At 43.4% G+C, this 12,630-nt stretch overlaps 1 protein-coding gene across 2 annotated transcripts in view; it reads right to left on the bottom strand.

Moving 5' to 3' along the window:
• Positions 1-12,630, bottom strand: part of LOC137438702 (high affinity 3',5'-cyclic-AMP phosphodiesterase 7A) — a 154,138-nt gene that overhangs the window by 117,333 nt on the left and 24,175 nt on the right. The gene's annotated exons all lie outside the window — the stretch shown is intronic.

Below are 12,630 nucleotides of genomic sequence, written 5' to 3'. Positions count from 1 at the left end.
ATCTCTGATTGCTCTTTTTTATTTTGTTTGCGTTACGCTCAACAATGCCTAAAGTTGGTCAGACAAGTCAGAAATGGTTTTGGTGTCCTCAGAGATGCCATAGTGACTGCGGTTCACTGCGGAGTTGTCTTTCCCAATGTAAGAATGCTCACTGTCAACCTTGTTTTCCAAACATGGACTGTGACAAACAAGGACCATGCTACAAATTGGAACAATGGCTCGTGGAACTTTTCCTGTGGAACTGGCCCAAGGGCCTACTTGTTTTTCAAAGAGACTGCGTAGGGTCCACATTGTTGACCTCGTCATAGGACAGGGTGTCGCAGTTGGGTCCGTTTGTTACCTCTGCCACCGAAGGTAGATGGACATTGTGTTTTCACCACGGTTTCTCTGTCTATGTGAGTGGGATATCTCATAAAGTTGTGGACAGATTCAGAGGAATGTTGGTGGACGGGATGAATGCGTTACAAGGACGAATTGATTCGACTTTGGTGAATATTCAGATCCAGATACGACAATGTTTTAAGTGATTCTTCACCTTTGAGAGATCGGGCCAAAAACGATACATATATCAGGATATGACAAAAAGTTGTGGACGAATTCAGACTAAACTTGGTGGACAAGTTGGGTGTGTGACAAGGAAGAACTGTTTCAATTTTGGTGAAGATCTGGATACAGTCTATCAGTGGGATACAAACCGTAAACTGTTCCGCCTCGCGGAGGAATGCTCTCGAAGGAGTGCCGTGCCATTCTAGTTTGTTTGTTTGTTTGTCCGCACGGAACGTGCCAACGTCGACCGCAATTTTTACGCATTATCTTTTTTCAACTGAGAAAGTCCATAAAATACGTACAATTAGAATGTGAGTACGTCTACAAAGTATGCACAATTAAAATGTGAGGACGTCTACAAAGTATGCACAATTAGAATGTGAGTATGTCTACAAAGTATGCACAATTAGAATGTGAGTACGTCTGCAAAGTGTGTACCATTAGAATGTGTGTATGTCTGCAAAGTATGTACCATTAGAATGTGTGTATGTCTGCAAAGTGTGTACCATTAGAATGTGTGTATGTCTGCAAAGTATGTACCATTAGAATGTGTGTATGTCTGCAAAGTGTGTACCATTAGAATGTGTGTATGTCTGCAAAGTATGTACCATTAGAATGTGTGTATGTCTGCAAAGTGTGTACCATTAGAATGTGTGTATGTCTGCAAAGTATGTACCATTAGAATGTGTGTATGTCTGCAAAGTATGTACCATTAGAATGTGAGAACGTCTCCAAAATATGTACCATTAAAATGTGAGAACGTCTACAAAATATGTACCATTAGAATGTGAGTACGTCTACAAAGTATGCACAATTAGAATGTGAGCACGTCTACAAAGTATGCACAATTACAATGTGAGTATGTCTGCAAAGTATGCACAATTAGAATGTGAGTACGTCTTCAAAGTATGCACAATTAGAATGTGAGTACGTCTACAAAATATGTACAATTAGAATGTGAGTACGTCTACAAAGTATGCACAATTAGAATGTGAGTACGTCTACAAATTATGCACAATTAGAATGTGAGAACGTCTACAAAATATGTACCATTAGAATGTGAGTATGTCTACAAAGTATGCAAAATTAGAATGTGAGCACGTCTACAAAGTATGCACAATTAGAATGTGAGTACGTCTACAAAGTATGTACGATACAATTACTATATGAGTATGTCTGTAAAGTATGTACAATTAGAATGTGAGTACATCTACGAAGTATGTAGGATACAATTACTATACGAGTATGTCAACCAAGTATGTACAATTAGAATGTGAGAACGTCTACAAAATATGTACCATTAGAATGTGAGTACGTCTACAAAGTATGCAAAATTAGAATGTGAGCACGTCTACAAAGTATGCAAAATTAGAATGTGAGCACGTCTACAAAGTATGCACAATTAGAATGTGAGTACGTCTACAAAGTATGTACGATACAATTACTATATTAGTATGTCTGCAAAGTATGTACAATTAGAATGTGAGTACATCTACGAAGTATGTAGGATACAATTACTATACGAGTATGTCAACCAGGTATGTACAATTAGAATGTGAGTACGTCTACAAAATACGTCCTATGAAAACCACACAAAAGTCCTGGCCAGGGTCTGCATCTTTGATTGCTCTTTCTAGTTCATGCAGCAATAGTGATTCTCCATGTTTATGAAACAGTCAGAATGCCCTTGTCTAACCCACGAGCCTCACCCACACCCCTCCGCCCCTGCACCCTCCCCACCAAAAACTACACGCACACATGACAGCAGGACCTCTGGACGGGAAGACAATGCCTCGCGTTTGACCTCACACTTGACCTTACAAGGCTGCCAAAGGAAAAGCATGGAAGAAAAACGCCCTTCCTCCCCCGCTCGATCCACCACAATCCCACTTCATCCCTCGATGTATAGACAATTACAGCAGTGGTCCACCACAATCCAATGACAGCAGTGATCCACCACAATCCAATTACAGCAGTGATCCACCGCAATCCAATGACAGCAGTGATCCACCACAATCCAATTACAGCAGTGATCCACCGCAATCCAATTACAGCAGTGATCCACCACAATATGATTACAGCATTGGTCCACCACAATCCAATTACAGCAACGATCCACCACAATCCAATTACAGCATTGGTCCACCACAATATGATTACAGCAGTGATCCACCACAATCCGATTACAGCAGTGATCCACCACAATCCAATTACAGCAATGATCCACCACAATCCGATTACAGCAGTGATCCACCACAATCCGATTACAGCAGTGATCCACCACAATCCAATTACAGCAGTGATCCACCACAATCCAATAACAGCAATGATCCACCACAATCCAATTACAGCAATGATCCACCACAATCCGATTACAGCAGTGATCCACCACAATCCAATTACAGCAATGATCCACTACAATCCAATTACAGCAATGATCCACCACAATCCGATTACAGCAATGATCCACCACAATCCAATTACAGCAGTGATCCACCACAATCCAATTACAGCAATGATCCACCACAATCCGATTACAGCAGTGATCCACCACAATCCGATTACAGCAATGATCCACCACAATCCGATTACAGCAGTGATCCACCACAATCCAATTACAGCAGTGATCCACCACAATCCAATTACAGCAATGATCCACCACAATCCAATTACAGCAGTGATCCACCACAATCCAATTACAGCAATGATCCACCACAATCCGATTACAGCAGTGATCCACCACAATCCGATTACAGCATTGGTCCACCACAATCCGATTACAGCAGTGATCCACCACAATCCAATTACAGCAATGATCCACCACAATCCAATGCAGCAGTGATCCACCACAATCCAATTACAGCAGTGATCCACCACAATCCGATTACAGCAGTGATCCACCACAATCCAATTACAGCAGTGATCCACCGCAATCCAATTACAGCAGTGATCCACCACAATATGATTACAGCATTGGTCCACCACAATCCAATTACAGCAACGATCCACCACAATCCAATTACAGCATTGGTCCACCACAATATGATTACAGCAGTGATCCACCACAATATGATTACAGCATTGGTCCACCACAATCCAATTACAGCAGTGATCCACCACAATCCAATTACAGCAGTGATCCACCACAATCCGATTACAGCAACGATCCACCACAATCCAATTACAGCAGTGATCCACCACAATCCAATTACAGCAGTGATCCACCACAATCCGATTACAGCAGTGATCCACCACAATCCAATTACAGCAGTGATCCACCACAATCCAATTACAGCAGTGATCCACCACAATCCGATTACAGCAGTGATCCACCACAATCCAATTACAGCAGTGATCCACCACAATCCAATTACAGCAGTGATCCACCACAATCTAATTACAGCAGTGATCCACCACAATCCAATTACAGCAGTGATCTACCACAATCTAAGTACAGCAGTGATCCACCACAATCCGATTACAGCAGTGATCCACCACAATCTAATTTCAACAGTGATCCACCACAATCCAATTACAGCAGTGATCCACCACAATCTAATTACAGCAGTGATCCACCACAATCCAATTACAGCAGTGATCCACCACAATCTAATTACAGCAGTGATCCACCACAATCCAATTACAGCAGTGATCCACCACAATCTAATTACAGCAGTGATCCACCACAATCTAATTACAGCAGTGATCCACCACAATCCAATTACAGCAGTGATCCACCACAATCTAATTACAGCAGTGATCCACCACAATCCAATTACAGCAGTGATCCACCACAATCCGATTACAGCAGTGATCCACCACAATCCAATTACAGCAGTGATCCACCACAATCCAATTACAGCAGTGATCCACCACAATCCGATTACAGCAGTGATCCACCACAATCCAATTACAGCAGTGATCCACCACAATCCGATTACAGCAGTGATCCACCACAATCCGATTACAGCAGTGATCCACCACAATCCAATTACAGCAGTGATCCACCACAATCCAATTACAGCAGTGATCCACCACAATCCGATTACAGCAGTGATCCACCACAATCCAATTACAGCAGTGATCCACCACAATCCGATTACAGCAGTGATCCACCACAATCCGATTACAGCAGTGATCCACCACAATCCAATTACAGCAGTGATCCACCACAATCCAATTACAGCAGTGATCCACCACAATCTAATTACAGCAGTGATCCACCACAATCTAATTACAGCAGTGATCCACCACAATCCAATTACAGCAGTGATCCACCACAATCTAATTACAGCAGTGATCCACCACAATCCGATTACAGCAGTGATCCACCACAATCCGATTGCAGCAGTGATCCACCACAATCCGATTACAGCAGTGATCCACCACAATCCAATTACAGCAGTGATTCACCACAATCCGATTGCAGCAGTGATCCACCACAATCCAATTACAGCAGTGATCCACCACAATCCGATTACAGCAGTGATCCACCACAATCCAATTACAGCAGTGATTCACCACAATCCGATTGCAGCAGTGATCCACCACAATCCGATTACAGCAGTGATCCACCACAATCCAATTACAGCAGTGATCCACCACAATCTAATTACAGCAGTGATCCACCACAATCCAATTACAGCAGTGATCCACCACAATCCGATTACAGCAGTGATTCACCACAATCCGATTGCAGCAGTGATTCATCCACCACGGTGCTGTGATGTCGCTTGTGGTACAGAACCTCATATGTATGAACATTGCACAACTTGCACAACACTCGGTAGAGCTCATACCTCTACCAGGTTGAAATGTTTATGTTTTGTATCCACTGACAGACCGGATCTGCATCCGAACCTCAATAAAAATCTTATCAGCTTGTTCTCGTCACCTGACCAACTCGTCCACCAAGTTTCGTCCGTATCCGCCCATAACGTCTTGAGATATCGTGCTATATATTGTTTTTGGACCAATCTCTCAATTGTGACGAATCACTTTACAAATCCTAGTATCCGGATCTGGATCTTCACCAAAATCCAATCAATTCGTTCCTGTCACATACCCAAACTCTCCACCAAATTTCGTCAAGGTCCATCCATCACCTTTTAAGATATCCTTCTCACAAACACACACACACAAACAAGAAAGATGTGGTGCATATGATACTTGCGAAATCCAAATAAACAACTGTTGCCGTGGAAACAGCAACTTGGTAATTTTGGAAATTTGACCTATCAAGTTGTTTTACCTGATTGAATGTTGTTGTGCGTAACGAACTTTGTTGATACTTTTTCTAATTGCGGCCTAATTGGTGTTTTACATGTTTAGGATGGCATTGACCTTAAACTTTGACAAAGTTTGACGAAACCTTACTCGTGTGTATGTATGTATGTATATATATATATATATATATATGTATATATACTATATATATATATACATATATATACACAAAGAATTAAGTTAAGCACCCCCCCCGTTTTTTTACAACCTCGCACATTACAAGTTTGTTGTCGTCAAAACAGTGTAATATACCCATGATATTGCTATATTTTCTGGAGAAGTGATATTATGGTCACATAAAAACATAACAATCATGCCGTTTTCAATATTTTATTCTGAATAATTTAAGGTGAAATTTTTTGGGAATTTTAGGCATATTTTCACCTCAATTTAAGTATGGAGCTATAGGTCCATCACGGACAGTGTGGATGACGTTTATGTTTTCTAACGTACAGTCATTGTTCTGAGAAGACCTCTAGCGATCTTTGCGTCAATAACGTGTGTAGGACCCACGTGATCGGATCACTGACTCAACCAATCACTTTTTTTCACTTTGATCACTCAATTTCATCAATGGATAATTGCTAATGTCATACCAATCATTATTTGATCTCACATACCTTAGAATATATGCCAATGTATACATATACACAAAGAATATATATTAGGGGGTGCTTACCTTAATTCGTTGTGTAGGGGTGCTTAACTTAATTCTTTGTGTATATATATTAAATATATATATATATATATACAGTATATATATTGATACGGTTTTGAGATTTGTACATATGACATCATTGAAGGTTAAAGGTTTGCCCCCCATAGTTAGTCCACAAGCAACACGTAGGCCCATGTAGAGTATTAGTTATGTCATAGAATGTGTAAGAGTAGGTCATTTCCCTCGTAACATCTGCGTTGTGTAAAGACGTGAGCTTCGGTCCCTTTCATTTTTGTGCCACCCTCCAAATCCATCTATGGGCATAATTTATCCCGCGCCCCATTTTGGCTGATCCCTCCGTGTGTTACGCTTTGGCTGCCAGCAGCATTCGCTGCCCTTTGTTCGCTCGAACTAGTCCAGTAACACGAGGTAGGCCTAAGAAGAGGGAGGAGCGCGGGGGTCGAGGAGGGGCGGCGTCGAGCAGCACGTCAGAGGCGATGACGGTAAGGGCCACCAGCCAACCAGGGCTCTGAAGGCATGGCGTGATAGGGCGTGGTTAGACGTGTCTGGCAAGTTCCAGAGAGTTTGCTGGGCAGGGCTATATAAGTCTTCGCACAAAGCCCTTGAACAGGACTGGTTGGAAGAGGACTCGCATGCGAAGGACTGGAAGGAGTTGCGCTGTATCAAAAGGACTTGCGAGAGAACTTGTGCACGAGGACTTGAAGGAATTGAAGAGCGCATTGTTAGCGCCTATTCGCTTATTACATACGCAGCCTGCGAGTGATTAACTGCCAGAGCCCAGCCCTACCGTTCGCCCCGTAATTATCCCGTGCACGCCAACGACACGCGAAGAGCTCCTGCTGTCTCTATTTCATCTACTTCGCGGTGCGAGCTGGTGGCCGGAGGGAGAGCTGCCCGGACGCCATCCCTGGACGTGCTGACCTGTTCATCTGCAATCCCCGTGTGAGTGTCTGTGTGTGAGACGAGCCCGTTTGTCTGGGGTATTAAGTATAAGACTGCTTAAGGACTGCACTGTGTCTTCTTCTTCTCATCATTGTGAATAGTGTAAATAAACCTTGTTCTTTCTTCCAATTTGACCGTTTCTGTGATTTCCATCATTGGGTAAGCGTGGCACGAATAAGAACCGCTTGGATCGGGGTCTAGTCATTGGTAACGGCTTGGATCACGGGTTCGCTACCGCTCGGCGTATCCACCAACACCCGTGATTCGGGCGCGGCTTATTTCCTCGTTTCTGGACAGCGCAAGTAATTAGGCAATAGCTAATTCTTAGTCCTCAAACCCTATTTCGCGCTGTCCGGGAAGTACGTCATAGGTCTCGGGTCCCGTCGGTCAGTCACAGACAAGGGGACTAATCCCCCCTTGGTAAGGGGAAAAGGCCGGCGCTGAGATCCGCAACAATATATATATATATATCAGTTATTATGCGATTTCATACCATCAGTGGTGAACCGCCATTAAGGTATCCCATCCAGCTATCGCTGTACCTTAATGGAAGCGATAAGCACCGTCTGCCAGAAGGCACATTATCTCTGGTATCCACTCATTATATGGTGTCGCCGAGATGCAGCCGGGAGTAACCAATCTAAACGCGGTGGTGAGGTGTTTTGAATTATGTGGTGGTGAGGTGTTTTAAATTACGTGGTGGTGACGTGTTTTGAATTATGTTGTGGTGAGGTGTTTTGAATTACGTGGTAGTGAGGTGTTTTGAATTATGTGGTGGTGAGGTGTTTTGAATTACGTGGTGGTGAGGTGTTTTGAATTATGTGGTGGTGAGGTGTTTTGAATTAAGTGGTGGTGAGGTGTTTTGAATTACGTGGTGGTGAGGTGTTTTGAATTACGTGGTGGTGAGGTGTTTTGAATTACATGGTGGTAAGGTGTAATCATCCCAAACTTCCAGTCTGCACCGAACCCCTCCTATTAATATTTTTTCAACCTAAATTTCTTATAAAATGGAGTATCACAAACACTACAAATAAATTTGTGCAAAATAATTGTTTATATTATGATTGGTGTAAATCAGGACAAAACAGAAATTCAGGTACAGTCATTATCCTCAGCTAAAACAAGTCCGTCCCTCTGTAACGACGCGTGGTGAGGTGAGCACAGTGAGCCGAGCCAAGCTAGTATATATATTGTTGTGGTTTTGGGAATAAAGGCAACCCCTCTATAGTTAGTTACACCACAACATGTAGCCTCGCTTAGTTAGTTATTTCTTATTAAATGTGAAGTATAGTCTCCTTCCCAGTGTTAGTATGCGTTGAGGCAGGTAGAGTAATGGTAGGCCTCATTGCAGCCTGAAGTGCCGTGTCATCGGCCTAGGACAAGTCTAGCAGGCCTGAGGGAGGAGCTGGAGGGCGTGGCCGGTAAGCAGCAAACAGCCAATGGGAGCTAAAGGGAGTGGCCAGTAAGTTACAGCCAATGAGAGCTAAAGGGAGTGGCCAGTAAGTTACAGCCAATGGAGGCTGAAGGGAGTGGCCGAGGGCGACCAATAAGGGGCTGTCACGACATGTGACCCCCGGCGGCCAGTGGAGGCCCGTGGAACATTCGAGTGGGGCTCCGGGGGGGCTATAAAACCCGGCCCGGACACCCGTTCTCTCTCTCTCTGGCCCGGGACTCTGAACGCTCTCTCTGTCCTGACGACCTCTCTGCCTGGACTCCCTGCACTTGCGCTCTGCCTCGCTGACCTTGAGATATGCTCCTCGGATTCCTGTTACGTGCACGACTGTGATCAACGCCCCTGCCGCGAACATCCTTGGGGGTATCCGCCAAACGAGCCCGTCCGGGCAAACTGCACGAGCGGCCGTGCTTTGGGCGCATTCCCCTCTTCCTCCCCTTCCCCGAACGAGTCTGAGGGCCCTTGTCTGGGAACGTAAGTAAGGCCGTTAAGATTCTTCGCTGTGTCCCTTTTCTCTGAATATTGTACATTTGTGAATAAATCCTGTGGTTCGTTTCCAACCTGGCCGTCGTCTTTTCACCATTGACCGAGCATTGCACGAATTAAAACCGCTCGATCGGGTTCCATAGTGTTAACGGCACGAGTTACACGACGCACAAACTGCTCGGGCATTAAATACCAGCGTGACTCGTGCGAGGTTCAGTCCCCGTTCTCACGGCTGCGTGTGTCGAAGGTACTCGGGTCGTGACCATTAACCCTTCCACGCGTTAGCAGTGGGTTCGGCGGCTGGAATTGCTTAGCAATCCGCCCCCCACGAGTGTAGTGTGGGTGGCGGCCTCGTGGACTCGAAGCTCGAGAGGGAGCAGGGCTTAACCCCCCTCAGTACGTCGACGAGCTTGAGGTCCGCAACAATATATATATATACTGCACATACAGCACAAATAAGCTGCATAAGTTTCAATTTGATATCTTGAAAAACTGGTGAGTTCATAAAACACCTTACCCGATGCTGCCTTGAGAAACAAGGACATGAGCGCGGTCTACAAGCGGCGAATTTTATTGGTCGTGATGACGTAAATGCCGTAATATTTTGTCCAAGTACTGCCAATCAGAAGGTTTTGGGAAGTGCCAAAAGACGATTTTTGTTCTAGAGTGTTCAGGTGTATAATTGAATTGAAATAAAACAAAGATTTTAATAGTTTTAGAAAATAAAATTTGGAAGATTTTAATGGTACACCACCTTATTTAACACATTACATGAGTTATTTGTACCTGTTGTTTATGACATCCTTAATAACAGTAAGTTTCCTGTTTGGAATGATTTTAAATTTTGTATGACTGCCAGACAGGCAGACAGAAGACAGACAGGCAGTATATATATAACTCACTGATACTCTGCGCATATGTGATCAGGACGAATTCAGAGCCAAAGTACTGTTGGACCACAGATTTGTTTTCCGATTCATGCTCTGATTTGTGTTAAAAATATAACATTCAATTGAAACTAAGTTGTTCCTTGATTATAAACTGGTGTTTGTAGACAGGACAGACAGGCACAGGTGAACCAATTGTTTAACTCTGCTTTTCGCTTCGAGTGTGTGGGGTAATTATTGAAGTATGGTAATGACCTATCAAATTGTTTATAATGGTAATGACCTATACACAATTCACAAAAAGGCCCATTTGATTATACTGTGATGGAGTGAAATTGTTGTCATGGAAACAATTGACAAGTAAAAAAAAAACAGCTAACTCGATCGCTCTGATTTTTGGTGAACGAGGTGAACGTGTTCAAATGGTGAACGTGTTCAAATGAAACATGTAAAGAAAAATGAAATTAAAAAAATGAAACAAACGTGTTCAAATGACGTAACCCATAGTGAACGTGTTCAAATTTCAAGTTATTAGGATGAAAATTGATGATTTTGTGTAACCTTGAGCTTTGACCTTTTGACCTCAAACAATAGGCCTCACCGATCCAATATGCAAACCCTGTTCAAATTTTAAGTCAATCGGATTAAAATTTATGATTTTATGCGACATCGATCTTTGACCTTTTGAGATTTTGACCTCAAAAACAATATGCTTTGAGGGTTTGGTTGGTGAACAAATTCAGTGACCCAATATGCAATTTCTGTTCAACCTAGCAGAGTACGCGCCCTCTGGGTGGTTAGAGATTGCACGTTACTTGGTGAAACTAGATGGTATTCATAGAAATACTTACCCTGCACAGTCAACTTGGTGCGGGCCAACTCTTCTGTTTTTTAATTGTTTTTTTTCTTTGATCCAATATGGCTGCCAAACCACGTGAGCGATGACATCATAAACTTATATTCTCTAAAACAATTGCTGCGTAGATCATGCTCAATAAATTTCAAACTGATCAGACTAAGTGTTGTCCCTGTCGAATTATGACATCATAATTATGGCACCAATGACATCATCATTAACAACCATTATTCCCCATGCAGAGTTCTTCACAATGAGCCACGTTTCAATTTTTTCCATGGAGCGGTTTCGGATATATAGAGGCGCAACGTTTTTCGGTTTTTACAAGATGGCACCTGTAACATGTGACCTGTGATGGCATAATTATCATTAAAAATTCTACAGTGGGTGGCGCTCGCTCCTATGGTGAAAATTTCGTGTCCATCAGACCAACAGTTGCAGAGAATTTTTTTTTCCATACTGATGAAATCAAGTGTTGTATTTGTCGAATTATGACGTCATAATGAAGGCACAGATGACATTCAACTGCAATATAAAAATGCACAGTGAATGAACAGATGCAACTGCACAGATACCTGCAATATAAAAATCACTCATTCAACCAGTTTTGAATAGAGAAAAGGAGTCATTCTGCTGTTTGGTGTCATTGTGTGTACCACAATGAGCATGGAGTAAAGAAAGAAAATCAGAGATTTGTCTGAGGAGGTCAGACAAGATTGTAGCCAAGCATGGACAATCTCAAGGCTACAAGTCCATCTCCAGAGACCTTGATGTTCCTGCGTCCAACATACGCAATGTTATCAGGAAGTTTAAAGCCCATGGCGCTGTAGCCAACCGCCCTGGACGTGGCCGCAAGAGAAAACTTGATCGTAGATCGCAGCGAAGGATTGTTTTAATGGTGGAGAAAGCACCTCGATCAACTGCCAAACAGATTCAAGCTGACCTTCAGACACAAGGTACGACAGTTTAAACTCGCACCATCCATCACCACCTCAGCCTGGTGTTGGCTTAGTGGTTAGGGTGCCGGCTTGGGATCCTAGGATCCTGGGTTTGAATCCTGGTCGATCGCTGAATGAACGCCAGGGGGGTTGACTCAGCCTGTCATCCTTTCGAGGTCGGCAAATTGAGTACCAGTTCACTGGTAATTCCCTGTGTGTCGCAAGAGGCGACCAACAGGGTTGGCGGCAGGAAGGGCATCCGGCCATAAAACATTGCTTCAAAAAGGGGACCACGGTGCCCAAAAAAGGCCAACCCCTGCTCTGCGGGGAAAATGGCCTCTAAAGGTGGTTCATCCGTCACCACCTCAATGAAAGGAGACCCAGGAGGACCCCACTGCTGCTGAGAGAGAGACATAAGAAAGCCCGACTTGTGGTGCCCAACACACCTGAACAAGTAAAATCCTTCTGGGAGAATGTCCTGTGGACAGAATAGACCAAATTAGACCTTATGGGGAAAGCACGTCATCTCTCTATGTTTACAGAAAACCAAATGAAGC

The sequence above is a fragment of the Myxine glutinosa genome, chromosome 13, assembly GCF_964187855.1.
Source record: "Myxine glutinosa chromosome 13, kmMyxGlut1.1, whole genome shotgun sequence".
Taxonomy (NCBI): domain Eukaryota; kingdom Metazoa; phylum Chordata; class Myxini; order Myxiniformes; family Myxinidae; genus Myxine; species Myxine glutinosa.
This window is presented reverse-complemented; position numbering and strand designations above follow the sequence as displayed.